Source organism: Amblyomma maculatum, chromosome 9, assembly GCF_055883805.1.
Source record: "Amblyomma maculatum isolate TAMU_Amacu chromosome 9, ASM5588380v1, whole genome shotgun sequence".
NCBI lineage: Eukaryota > Metazoa > Arthropoda > Arachnida > Ixodida > Ixodidae > Amblyomma > Amblyomma maculatum.
The window spans coordinates 5,385,771-5,397,891 of record NC_139352.1 but is presented as its reverse complement, the minus strand read 5'-3'; positions in this window follow the sequence as shown (position 1 = coordinate 5,397,891).

Sequence of the window (12,121 nt, the reverse complement as noted above, 5' to 3'; positions counted from 1 at the left end):
AGGTGTCCACGGAAAACAAGTGAGAAAGTTACCGCGCCTTTCCCTTCCTATAAATCAATCAACCAGCCCCGTAGGTCCAGGAACAGCCACCCTTCACCTCCAGATTTCTGTATCCTGTAGGGGCGGCGGCGTAGGATCCCAATGGTAAAACCACGCGCTTAAGTGTTCCCGCAATGAGTAACCAACCCCAACGACAATAAGCATGGGCAGAGCTGCAGTTGGACTGTTCTGCGCATGCGCCAACCCACTTTCGGTGCTTTTGAGTTGGCGCAGATTCACCGCGCTCGTACTAGGCACAATATCACCAGATTCTTGAAACCTTCTGGACATCATCTATCTCTCACGGCACTTGCAGTTATGCGCTGCTAATTTGGAATGCATAAAGCGCTTAGTCGCGATTTTCAAGAAATCGCCCTGCGGCAGCTCAGTGAACTAGTATAACTTGGAACGGAGCGCACTGAACTATTCACATGCCTCGTTGCACTTGGCGCATTCAGGCGATCAGAGATTTTCATTTTAGAAAATTAATGGAACGCTTCTTCGCCTTAAGAGTTGACTTGAGGCGCCTTTAACACCCCCTTTTCATTTCGCGAATTTTAAACAACATTCTTACGGCGCGGTTCAGGTGTCCACGGAAACGAGTGTGACAAATACTTCGTCTTTCATTTCCTGCGAACCAATTATTATTACATTAAAAGATCCCCAGGTGGTCGAAATTACTTCGGCGGCGCTTGACTACTGTTCCCAAGGACGCGGGATCGAATCCCGGCCTCGGCGGCCGTTTTTCGATGGAGGCGAAAAGCAATGCGCCCGTGTGCTGTGCGATGTCAGTGCACGTTAAAGAACCCCAGGTGGTCGAAATTTCCGGAGTCCTCCACTACGGCGTCTCTCATAGCCTGAGTCGCTTTGGGACGTTAAACCCCACAAACCAAACCAAACTTCTTTTCATTTTCCCTGCCGCCTTCTTCCCTCCCCTTACGGCCCAGTTCATGTGTCAACAGAACAAGTCTGACAGATACTGCACCTTTCGTTTCCTGCAATTCGCTTCTTCTTATTATTATTATTATTATTATTATTAATAGTATTATTAACATCATTATTATTAGGGGGCTTTTTTATGGAAGTAAAACGGAGAGGCGACTGTGTACAGTGCGATGCCAGCGCATCCTAAAGATCCCCGGGCGATCAAATTACTAGACCCCTCCACTACGGCTCCTCTTTCTCTCTTTCCACTTTCACTCCCATCATCTCCTTTCCCTTAGGGCCACGGTGCAAGAATAATATTCTTGCACCGTGCTTAGGGCCAACACTACATGGTGCGATGTTAGAGCGCGGTTCAGGGATGGGGCTGGGACAGGTAGGTCACCGCCGCTTGCGGCGGTGGCTTGCCTGCCACCGAAATTTTATCTGTTGTAGGCCGTCATTGCACCCGCCACCACTTCGGTGGTGGACGACGGCTGTTCGGCTTGCGGCGCGCGTCTTTCCCTCCCGCTTTTTTTTTTCTTCTCTATTTTCTCTTCTGTTCGCACGAGGCAGCGGAGGTGGCTCAGCTACAGAGCCAGTAGCAGGCCTGTGAATTTTCGTTTCCTTCTTCCTACAGCCACAACAAAAACAACAACGGTTCAGGTGTCCACAGAAAAAGTGTTTGACAGATACCGCTCTTTTCCTTTCCTGTAAATCAATTTATTATTTATTTATTTATTTAGAACAGTAAAAAATCGCAAAGCCGTCAAACGATGCAGTACTACGCTCCTAAACTATGGAAAGCGATGTCTAGCAGAGCTTTCGCTACCATATCTAGGTTCATGTTATGCTCAAACCCTCGCCATTTTTTATGAAACTCAACGCGTTATACCAGACGTTATTTTTTTTTTTTACTGCTTACGGTCAGTTATTTTAAACCCTGCGAAAGATACGTCGATGCGGTTTGTACATGTGGCTTGTACAGCAAGGCCTACGTGACAGACCTCAGTGAAGAAACAAATCTTCACTTATAATTAACAAATCAAGTTTTTTACTTGACATAAACGGCGTGGCAGTAATAGGCGAAGACAGAGAACACACAAGGACAAGCGCCAACCAGTCGAATTCTTGCGAAATGTATAACAAGCCTTGTCCGGCGCCCATCTGAAAACCTGTCGTACAACCGCCAGGAGTTCGGTGGTTCCTCGGCAGATTTCGGGCCGAGGCGAAGCATTTTTGTCACAGCTTTCAACAAGGCCAGTGACCAGTGCATTTCGCAAGGAGTCGACGTGGTTGGCGTTTGTTTGCTGCTGCTTGCTGCTGCTGCTGCTGCTGCTGCTGCTGCTGCTGCTGCTGCTGCTGCTGCTGCTGCCGCCGCCGCCGCCGCTGCCGCTGCCGCTGCCGCTGCCGCTGCTGCCGCTGCCGCCGCCGCTGCTGCCGCTGCCGCCGCCGCTGCCGCCGCCCGCCTCTGCCGCCGGCACCGCCGCCGCTGCTGCTGCCGCTGCCGCCGCCGCCGCCGCCGCTGTTGTTGTTGTTGTTGTTGTTGTTGTTGTTGTTGTTGTTGTTGTTGTTGTTGTTGTTGTTGTTGTTGTTGTTGTTGTTGTTGTTGTTGTTGTTGTTGTTGTTGTTGTTGCTCTGCTGCTGTTATGCTACTGCTGTTCTGCTGCGTTTTTATTTTTCACATCTCCAAAGCAGACCAACCTTATGTCGTCTGCTAAGGAGCTTAGATGCACGATGCAGATGGCGGCCACCCGGAAAGTTTTCTTTTTATTTGGCCTTGCAAATTAAAACTTGATTATGTTTTTTTTTTTCCGAGGCCTTCTGTGTAGTACACGAGTTTAGGAATACTTGGAAAAGTGGCCTCATTCCTGGCTCCTGTCTTGAGATTGCCGGAAAAGCCGAAGTAAATGGAGTCGTGCTGCATACACCTGGAATAATATACTGTGTTATGCAGTGTTCTTTTGGCGGCTACGTGATCCCGCATGTGAAAAGCAACGCGTCCGGTGTTATAACCGTGTCTGCTGTACGCTGCGAAGGGCGTGGCGCATTCGAACTGCCGAATGCCAATTCTTGTCCGCTCCTGCGTCGACTCGATAACCGAAGAAGCAAACCATCGCAAGGCTGCACTAGAACACGAAGCTGCCTCTTTAAGGGTATGAAGCGGCAGTGTTAATGGCTCCCGTCTCTCGGCTTCCCTTGCCGATCTTCGGTCGCATATCATTCAGAGCTGTACTTGCCGTTTATTGCAGGCAAGTATTGCGACGTAAACGCAATCGCCAATTTGAGGTCGCAATAGCTAGAACTACACTCAACGGGCATTTACAACCTATAATTATTGTAACCTCGCTATTACCAATCGCTAAACTATGCACACACCTACCCTAAGGACTTCGCTAGTGAGGGTCAAAGCCTGAACATACTAATTGATCGTCCCGCTTTTTTCCCCGCGACATACGAAGATACCCACGCCGCTGCCTCATCAGGCGTGAACGGTTGCGCTCAGCCTCCGATATCTCACGAAGACACGGCGCAACACATCGGTTTCATCAAGGCTGTTTCATGGGATAGTTGGTGGAGTTTTCTCATTTTTGAGAAGCCTGAAGAAGCGCATGCAGAAAAGACGGTCCTGCGTCACTCTCACGCCCCTGTTTTACTTTTTTCTATTTGAGCTTCAGGCTTCGCCAAAATGACCATCGATTTTGTCGGCGTCGCTGGCCTGTAACATCTTCTACATTGTAATGCAAAATCTAACGTCTACAGCTGCCCTGTTATGCTCCCTGTGGGCCTTTGTCGATTAAGATTTGGGCGTTTGCAGCTTATATCGCCCAGGGTGACCAAGATTCTTTTGGCAATGAATTTTAATTATTAATTGATTGATTTGTTTGATTGATTGATTGAAAGCCTGTCGCACAACGACGATAGGCGATCGCTGGCCGTACTCGTGTCGTCGCCGGTGCAATGTGACGACTGGTGCGTCGGCTAAAGCGTCAGCCCACCGGCCGTCGGCATTGCGTCTCCTCAGTAATTTTCACCAGGCTATAAACGTACTGACGATAAGCTATGCTACTACGCGATAGTGTTAAATGTCCTGTTACTCAGAAAATCCAGTCTTGGTGTGAGTGAAAAGTCAATGACATGGCGCTCTCATGTGGTTGCTTGAAGCTAACATGGACGAGCACAGCTGTTTCTTCGTTGGTTTGTCTCACTCATTGAGACCATATAGGAGGAGCTAGCAACTGGGATTGCCCATCTGAGGTGGCAAGGTGGAATCAAAATCAACTTTCCATTGCTCTTGGATGCCGAGTCAGACACGTTACCCCCAGACCACGCAGGTACGTTCATGTGGCTTGGTTAAAGCAGTGATTTACATTTCGCGTGGTCGCCTACGCTATCACGTCATCCTCTTGAAGACGGAGCCCCCCAAAATTGGACTCCTTTAATTCAGTGACGTACTCCTGCACGAAGGACGTTCACTGCCTCTATTTCACACAAAAGGAATATGACATGTCCTTTGGCACTGCAGCTTGCATTACGACGCCGCGCCATGGATGCCCTTGCAACGTAATGCGAGCACTTCTGTACAGGTATTGCTGTCAATAGGAGGAATTTCCCACTTCGAACGCGATAACACTTTCCAGGGAACTGAAACTTCGGGAATGCGATCACAGGCTCTTTTCAGTAAAATGCAAAAATGTCATATGTCAAACAACCCTGTCACGGGCACTTTATTAACAGGGTTATGGCGTTATAGCTGCAGCGCATTTTGCGTCCTGGAGACATTTTGTTCACGAGAGTGGGTCTGGCGAACCATGTTAGAACAATACTAGCAGAGCATATAGTCATTGTAAATAAAATTATTTTTGGAAATCAATCAACTGTGTGGAAGATTACATTTCTATCCAACCTCTTGAGGCCGGATAGTTTTTTGAACGTTTTTGTTTTTGTTTGTTTGTTTTTTGTCAGAGGTGAGCAGCAAGCCGATGTGAAATTAGGCGTAGTGTCGTTGTTTTCATTGCAAAATGGCAGACCTGACACATGCTGCAAATATGCTCGGCATCGGAGCTACATAATTATTTTGCAGTAAAAATTTAAAAAAAAAACTGTAATGCCTGGAACGCCCACTTCGTTCTACTCCCTTTATATTTGATATCTGTACATCAGCCCCGCATGTGATCAATGTCGATAGATCGAATAAAATGTATTAAGCCACGTATATTACAGTGTTATTACAGTGTATATTACATGTATATTCCCGGGTTAAGTGGAGAAATATGGGAGAGGCCTTCGCCCTGCAGTGGGTATAGTCAGGCTGATGATGATGATGATGATGATGATGATTACAGTGTATTTAGTTTCAAAGCTCTAGTGGCTATGAGGGCTAGGTGAATGAAGTCAAATCATTAAAGATACAAGGTAGAATTTTGGCTCTACGAACACCACGCATTGATCGTTTAAAAAGGTTTCCGCTTGCCGCCGGGTGCAGACAACGGCCCGCGTCGATGTCGTGAACGTAGCGGTCTTCTTGGGTCCGTGGTGCGCGGTTACGACATATGTCTCTGTCAAAAAAGATACCACTAATAAAGACTGCAGGAACAAATGCCGCGAGTGAGGCGACGGTGGCAGTACTTAAATACACGGGTACAGCTATAGAAAAATTTGCTGACCAAACAGTCTCGAGCGACAGGCCGAGGCGGCGATCAATCCGCGAGCCCCCGCCTACGACAGACCGTGACTTCCTGGAAGTTACACAGCTGGAAATTGTTTCTAGACATTCCAGATACCTTCCGGAGCGCCTCAATCGTCCACTGCTCGCAGCAGTGATTGAATATTTTTATTGCGAAAGCAATACTACTCGCATTGTCCAGCCTTCGCGTGACCCGGCCGCAGTTACGTCTTACCCACGTGACGCTGTGACGTCACACCCAACGTGACACTCGGGCTGGCAAGAGCTGCCGACTTGGGTCTCTCGTTTCACATGAGACGTTTATGTCAGAATCAGCCTGCCGGGACCCTGGCATTCACGTTACTCCTATAGCCCAATAAGGCACGTTCATACGGCTTGGTTAAAGAGGGGCTTTATATGTGGGCTGGCAGGAGCTGTCAACTTGGGTCTCTCGTTTCACATGGGACGCTTATGTTAGAATAAGCCTGCCAAGACCTTGGCATTTCATTACCCCTATAGGCCACTAAGGCACATTCATACGGGGCTTTATGTGTGGGCTGGCTTTATGTGGGCTGAAGAAGAAGAAGAAGAAGAAGAAGAAGAAGAAGAAGAAGAAGAAGAAGAAGAAGAAGAAGAAGAAGAAGAAGAAGAAGAAGAAGAAGAAGAAGAAGAAGAAGAAGAAGAAGAAGAAGAAGAAGAAGAAGAAGAAGAAGAAGAATGCTTGGTCACGCGCAGCTATTGCTTTCGCTCAATATTCGGTTCAGCAGCGTTGAACTCTTCTCTTTTTTTTTTTTTTTATGAAGCGCTCAAGCCACAACGTCTGGTTGAAAGGAAAATGACAGAGACGTCAGTAAATACGTTTCGGTCCGTCGCGATGACAGACCACGTGTTTACCCACTTCCTCGCAGCTAATTTCATTGAATCCGGCATCCGAGCAGCCTTTTCCGTCCTTGTTTCGTCGGCGGCCCGCACGGCCGCTCCTTTACGCGCCGCAGCGTCGACGGGGGCCACCGCGTTGCCCAACCTGGGTTGTGACACGCAAGGACGATGTATCTCCCCCTCGGGAAATGCGGCTACGCGCACTACGAGCCACTTCGCGCGTGGCGCCCTTCGCCATTTTTCTTTCTCTATCTGTTATTCCTCGGCCGCCTCGCACCGCCACGCGCTGGTGTACAGAGCTGTAAGGCAAAGCGGACGGGCTCATTGCCAGTGCATGGGAGTAACATCAACGGTCGTTGCTGCATGCCTTCCTCATATGTGTATACCTTTGCCTCGAAGGGCATGTCTTATTTCGTTAGACCTCGCCATAATACCAAGTCGAAGCGGCCCCTATATTGCTGTTAGTTCTACTGTGTCCGCAGGCTGCCTTCACGGTAGTATGTTTGTAACAATTATTGGCCTACGGGAGGGGGGGGGGGGGGCACAGGTTTCGTTTTTTTTTTAAATTACCAGTCCTTTTAAGTATCTTGCCTGGCCCGTTGTCTCCGCCGATGGGCAATAAGGAGGTACAGAGTACAGGGAAGTACAGGGCCTGCAACCTCTGAGAAAGTTTGCGAGGGTGTAGTCAGTTAGATTTATCGTATTTTCTGCAATGCAGTCCGCAGGCTACAAATGTTTACACTATTACGCACTTTGTAATATTGCAGGCACGTCCTACACGCACATTTCGTTCTTGGGATCGACATGGCAGGCCTACGAATCGTTGCTATATCACAAGCCGTCGCCATATAGCTTAGTAGTACACAACATATCGCGTAATTCTGAGGTCGTGGGTTGAAACCCACCAGCACCATGTGGTTGTTTTTCTGCTTTCTAATCGGTTATTCCACGATTACATTAGTATTTCGCGTTGACCGACAGAAATAAAAGTCATTTATACTTTCCTTGTTGTCAGTGACTGTTGGCTCCCTTTTTCTATAGAACTGTACTGTCACGCTTGATCTGTGCTTCTGTAGTCATCATGCGATTGAATCACTAACGCGTGCTTATTCACACTTTTTTTTAATTTTGAATCGCTGTCTGATGTTTACAATGAAAACATTGCATGGCGTCACTGTCGGTGCCTGAGTTCCAAACGCAAGCGCCTGTAGTCTTGCTGATACCACGATTTACTCCCCGCAGGTGCTCGCTTGCTTGAGTGACTGACTGACTTATTGATTGATTGATTGATTGATTGATTGATTGATTGATTGATTGATTGATTGATTGATTGATTGATTGGACTTTATTTTTAATCGCAGCTAGTTGTTCAACCCAGAAGCAGAATGGAAGTGAAGTATAGGAACACCATGCCTACTAAAGAAGTGTGTTCGCCACGCTTAGTAAAACTTCATTATTGGAACATAGCTCTAAACGCTTAGCTGTGAAATTTGTATCCCGCCGCAGTAGCGGAAGTGGTTAGAGGGCTCGACTGTTGTGCCCAAGGATGCAAGATGGAATCCCGGCTTCGGCGGCCACTTTTCAATACAGGCAAAAATCAAGAAGTCCATGTGCTGTGAGACGTCCATGCATGTTAAAGAACCCCGGGTGGTCGACATTTCCAGAGCCCTCCACTTCAGCGTCTTTCATAGCCTGAATCACTTTGGAACGTTGAACCCCCACAAAACAAGGAAATTTGCCGAGCGCGGCTTAGCATAGCCATTCTTACATGACAGATTGAAAGCCCGAGAATTTCAAGAAACACCGCTAGAAAGCGCGTTCCGTGTGCCAGATTGCGCCGCGATTACAGCGCTATAGATTTGGTCTACAATGTGCGATTGCAGTGTTCCCTTCCGTGAAAGTGCTGCAGATTCGCGCCATCTGCGATGCGTTGTGTCTGGCTCGTATGCACGATGCAGCGGGTACATCCGACGCGCCGGAAAAGCACGACGTCAGCAGTCCGTGACGCCTATCTCGCGACCGGCAGCTAAGCGAAGCTCGGCTCTGAAGAGTAAAGAAGGCGCGCATTCGGCAGCCTTTTACGGAGTCACGGATGAGAGCGCTGTAATCACGGTAGTGGTAGTGATTGATTCCTTATAATTAGAGACTGTACTCATAGGTTAGCTGGATATCGCGTAGGGTGGCCGGGTGGCTCTCAGCGACGCTTTTGTGCAGCCGGGTCCGAGCTGGACACCGCGATATCTCTAGTGTTGAAAATCAGTGCTCGTTGTGTCGTCCTCTTCTCTCGTGCTCCCGTTACGTTTGCACTGTTAACCTATAATGCTCTATGTCGGGTAGCTGTCATTCGGATAGTAGCTGGAGCTCAGAGCAAACGTAGAGAATATATTCTGAGAGTCTCTGAGTGCCCCGCAGAGGTTGCATACAGAGGAGAAAAGATCTGGGTGGATGCGGGCGACACTGAGCTGGAGATAAATACGGGACTAGATGGCAGATTCGCGGGCACGGAGAGAGCTTTCATGTGGCATTCGTAAACTTCGCGGGAGGTTATTTTTGTCCGAATAAAAAGGGCTACAGTAAGGCTTCCTTGTCGGATGCATTTTTGTTTCGTTGTTGTTGTTGTTGTCGTAGGGTTCAAGCTTGTACATTTACTCAGGCTATGGCCGTAGTGAATGGCTAATTTCGACTACCTAGGATTCTTAAACGTGCACTGACTTCGCACAGCACACGAACCCCTGTTCGCCTCTATCGAAGAGCGGCCGCTGCGGCCGCCATTTGAACCCATGTCCTTTGGGTTGTGGAGATTGTGCCCCCGGACCGACATCGCTGCTGCTATTTTGCTAGCTATACCTCCTTTCCTGTGGCGTCAGTCCGAGAGGGAGGTGACGGCGCTCTTGCGGGTTCGACGTCAGGCCGTGCGCAGGAAGCAGCGAACAGGGAGACCCTCACTGACTCAGGCAACAGCATGCAGTGCGTGCGTTTTCTTTTTTTTTTCTTCTTTTTTTTTTCCCCTCCTCGTTTACCGGCCTTAGCCGGGGACCGCGGGTTGTGAACGTGCGCACCTTCTTTTGTTGCAAATCGAGATGAAGTAGTACACAAGCCTTCCTCTGCAACTTGGCTAGGCTGTTAGTAAAATTGGCACGTTTATTATCCCCCGAGTCCAGGCACGAAAGGAGTCCAGAGCGCAGCACTCGACTGTGCGGCGCCGACGCTCTGAGTCGGGAGGACCAGTGCTTGTGGCGACGCGCGTTGAGCCATCGATGTGCGACCGGTGTCGTTGATATATGCTCCACGCATCCCTAATCCTTCCTCGTGATGTGTCGCGCGCGCTTTATTCCGTTGGTTGTCCCCGCTAGAGTTCGTAACTCTAGTTGCTCTAGTCCACGCTAGAGTTACTGTATACATGAATCCAGTCCATGCGGTCGGCGAGCCTCAGTAGCCTTTACATCAGGCGCGTGGCCCCGCGGCGCCACGGTCCCGCTCTCTGATGCTGTGACTCAGCTATAGGGTTGTAACGAGGTCTGGGAGTCAGTGCAGTGTTTGTAATGCAGCGTTCTGTATAATGTACACGTGTGCATGAACTTGGGATCTTGCTTCCTTCGGAGCGAAAGTGCAGGCGTCCAGTGGATGCTAGCTGTGCACTCGGCTTGCTCTGGCCCGAACCCGCGGCATGTGGGCATGTTTCAAAAGGCACTCCACAGGGTTCAGCAAGCGATCACCCAACCACTGTGCCACCGCGGCGGAGCGGAAGCACCTGAGTCGGACCATTTTCATGCCCCTCAACTTTCCTATCCACATCTGAGCGTTTAGAGCTATGTTTAAAACGTTAATTACCTAATGTCAGCATCAAATTCCTTAAAAATACTGTTGAGTATTCTTCTATTATACTGCAATGTCTCTTCTCGCAAAGCTTATCATCACATCCTTCCCTATGACTGGCTTACCGGAAAAGTCATTCCAGTGCATAAATCTGGAGATACTCACGATCCACTTAATTATCGTCCCATTTCACTTACTTCCGTCCCATGTAGAGTTCTCGAGCACATTATATTTAGTCAAGTTGTTAACTTTTTAGAATCTAACCAGTTCTTTACTCCAAAGCAGCATGGATTTCGCAAATTCTTTTCGTGTAAAACACAGTTAATGACCTTCACTGAATGACCTTCATGCCTCTCTAGACTTTGGATTCATAACAGATTGCCTATTCTTAGATTTCTCAAAAGCCTTTGATAAAGTAAGTCATTCTCTTTTGCTTTTGAAACGATCCGCTTTGACCTTGATCCTAACATACCCAATTGGATTCGTGCCTTCTTTAGTAACCGCACTCAGTTCGTCTGTGTAAACAATCACGATTCACAATCAGCCCCTGTGCATTCAGGCGTGGCACAAGGATCGGTTCTTGGGCCATTATTATTTTTGACCTACATAAATGACTTGCCTCTTAACATCTCATCTTATATCTGCTTGTTTGCCGACGACTGTGCAATTTATAGAGTAATTAATAATTCGAATGACATATTGCATGCCTACAAACTGATTTAAACAAATTATATGACTGGTGCCAATCATGGAAGATGGAATTAAACACACCTAAATGCGAATGCATGCGTGTCACTCGTAACCAACAAACAGATTTAGACTACTTTCTTAATAGTACTCGTCTCGAATCGGTATCATCCTACAAATACCTTGGCATTAACATATCTTATAATCTTTCTAGGAATTTTCACATCAAGCACATCACTTCGAAGGCTAACCGCATGCTTGGGTATGCCCGCAGAAATTTTTCTTCATCGCCACCTTCATTGAAAATGTTACTGTACACCACACTTAACCGCCCGCAACTCGAGTATGCATCCTCCATCTGGGACCCCGTAATATCACATTAATAAATGAACTAGAGGCTGTGCGGAATTGAAGCGCCCGTTTCATAGTTGGAAATTATCATCGGGCAGCAAGTGTTACGCGTATGAAATCTAACCTCAAGCGTCAATCACTGTCTACTCGCCGTAAACTTTCACGCATTTGTCTTTTCCACAAGCTATACTACCACAACGCGCAGTTGAAGGTCACCTGCATAGAAGCGCCATCTTTCATCTCGCCTCGCATCGACCACATTCAAAAAGTCGCTGTTCCCCATTGTAGGACAATGACCTGCTTTAATTCCTTCCTTCCTAAAACATGCAATGACTGGAACCATCTTCCACAGGAAGTTACTTGCATCATCGACCCTGCGCGTTTCAGAGCCGCATTAATCGCACTGTTGAAATCTGATTAATCCCAAGTTGGTTCACGAATTTTTTTTTTATGTTTTTGTTTGATTGCTTTTCGTTGACTCGTGTATACTATATTCCTTTTTGTTGAATTTCGTTTTGAGCTATTTTCAATAGAATCGTTTTGTGTCACGCTTCCTCTTGTACTTGATTTTGTTTTGTTTTACTACTCCCACCCCCTCTGTAATGCGAAAGCCCTGAGGGTACAGTAAATGAAATGAAATGTTCCAGTAGGCGAAAAGAAAATAATACTAGCGGACATGTGAGATAAATCTTAGATAAATAAAAGATATCCACTTGTTTTCAGTTTGTAAGAACGCTTTGGTATTTTTTTAGGTTGGTGCAT